A 2451-nucleotide genomic window follows, 5' to 3' on the forward strand; every position below is an offset into this window, starting at 1 on the left:
TCTATATTCGTGTTTGCGTTAAACAAGCCTGACACTTCCCTAATTACCACTGATTAATAGCATAAAAACGAGACATATGCAAAACAAATGTACTATATTCGAAAAACATTAATTACATGCCCTAAGGTAAGAAAAAAAAAAAAAACACTGCACAAGGATAACTTCGTCGTCAGGTTTCGAACTCTCGCTTCCGGCTCAAAAATTTTCGACGTGGAAGCCTCAGCTTGCTTGGCCACCCCACCTCGCTGAAAGACAATTGTATTTTTAGCCATATCCGTGATACAGTTCCGCAACCCAAACTTTATACTGTAATTTCTCACAAACAAAGGCCCATTGGCACAAACCTCAATTAAGATGTTAATGTTTAACATCGCAGCTAGTGAATATGCTATGCTCGTTCAGAAATCGATTTAGCAGATTGTGGCATCTCCTTGTTAGTCTTTGGAAGCGGATGGGGACACGACTGCGTAATATAAAAAGTTATATATAAAGTTGTTCGTTCCTTTACGTAGAATAAAATTCCGTAATAAAAAATATATGTTTCTATTTAAAAAAGTAAAGTTGACCTCGAACTGACCTTGGCCGCGCTACCTAACGTTAACTAAATTTTACCGTTGAATGCATCTTTTTAAACCTTACAACTTTTGTCTGAAACTTGTTTTTCAAACATGCATTCTTTATGCAATATTTCAATGTTTCTAGACTTTTGCCTTACCCTGTATGTAACTGACAAGGTTCTCTGAGAGAAATCCCTTAAATAGGAGTTTTTTCATAAAAATTAGAATAAATAAGTCTTGAGCAAAAATGTCAAAATGTTAATAGTTTATGAGATATAAGCTATCGAAAAAACGATGTTTTTTGTAAACTATGTTTTGAACGACCAAATAGATAACAAAACTATTTTCTTCAATTAATTTCAAACCTAATTTATTGTAACAGAATTTTTATTTAGGACGTAGTTATAATGATATTTACCCAGTAAACACAACGTTACATGTAATGTACATATTGGTTGTAATTTCTTATTCAACAATGAAATTGTTATATAACACGTATGGATAAATATTTACTTTTCGTTATCCTCTATCAGTAGTTTAAATCTTGACATATATTATCAAGGACATGTTCCTGAATACTGTCCAAAAATTTTAGTTGTTGCTCGTTGTTTGTTAAAAAGTTTATTGAAAAATTTATTGAAAAAGTTTATAAACTAGTTAGTATAACTATAGTTTATAAACAGTTATTGAAAAAGTTTTATAAACAGAACATAATTTTGGCACATAGTATACATTGAAATATAGTAAACAGTACACGTATATACACGGGGACTCCGTCCCTCCCCTCTCCAGAAAACTAACCGTAATTTAACTTATCTATTAAAATATGGTAAACCGTGCACGTATATGTGCAACCTGTCCTTTACATTTTTATATATAATTTGTCAATGAAAAACAATATAAGAATACAAATGCAGGTACTGCTTGCGATATTTTTTGCACATAGTGTACATTGAAATATCGCAAATTATACTTGTATTTATATTCTTATATTGTTTTTCATTGACAAATTATATATGAAAATGTAAAGGATAGAGTGCGCATATATGTGTACGGTTTATCATATTTCAAAAGATGGATTAAGTTAGAGTTAATTTTTTGGTGAAGAGTTTGCGAGAGAAGGAGCGGAGCCCTTATAATTTCCTACTCGATGATTTAACTGTTATATAACGCATGTGTTATATAATAGTTCCTTTGTTCGAATTATATATATATATAATTACACACAGACACACACACACACACACACACACATACACACGCACAGGGTGTCCTATTTTAAATTACGCACCTGAATATTTCGTCAGGGGAGCCACCAATCCGAAAATAACCCTTACAAAAGTTGTTGAGTTCGGAGGGGGACATCGGATGGTGATTTTCAATTTTACCTTGATCTTGACCTTTAAGGTTATTTGAAGGTCAAATAGATTTTTTAAATAGAAACCCCTATTTTTGACCCCGGATTCGGAAAGAGCGCAAAATTTTACGTTTAGATGGATACTTGAGGCTTTTCTTTGGAATGATCTTTAGAGGTTATTTCAAGGACAAAATATCTCAAGCGTAGTTTCAAATATTTTGTCTTTGAAATAACCTCTGAAGGTCATTCCAAAGAAGTGCCTCAAGTACCCATCTAAACGTAAAATTTTGTGCTCTTTCCGAATCCGGGGTCAAAAGTAGGGGTTTCTATTTAAAAATTCGATTTGACCTTCAAATGATCTTAAAGGTCAAGGTCAAGGTGAAATTGAAAATCACCATCCGATGTCCCCCTCCGAACTCAACAACTTTTGTAAGTGTTATTTTCGGATTGGTGGCTCCCCTGACGAAATATTCAGGTGCGTAATTTAAAATAGGACACCCTGTGCGTGTGTATGTGTGTGTGTGTGTGTGTGTGTGT

General features: G+C 33.3%; 1 protein-coding gene across 1 annotated transcript in view; it reads left to right on the forward strand.

Annotated features, from left to right (window-relative positions):
• LOC116850252 (liprin-alpha-1) overlaps positions 1 to 2451 on the forward strand; it is a 655857-nt gene that overhangs the window by 215136 nt on the left and 438270 nt on the right. The window lies entirely within an intron of this gene.

Source organism: Odontomachus brunneus, unplaced genomic scaffold (assembly GCF_010583005.1).
Source record: "Odontomachus brunneus isolate Ranch 3 - 2012 unplaced genomic scaffold, Obru_v1 Obru_scaffold_139, whole genome shotgun sequence".
NCBI classification, from domain to species: Eukaryota; Metazoa; Arthropoda; class Insecta; order Hymenoptera; family Formicidae; genus Odontomachus; species Odontomachus brunneus.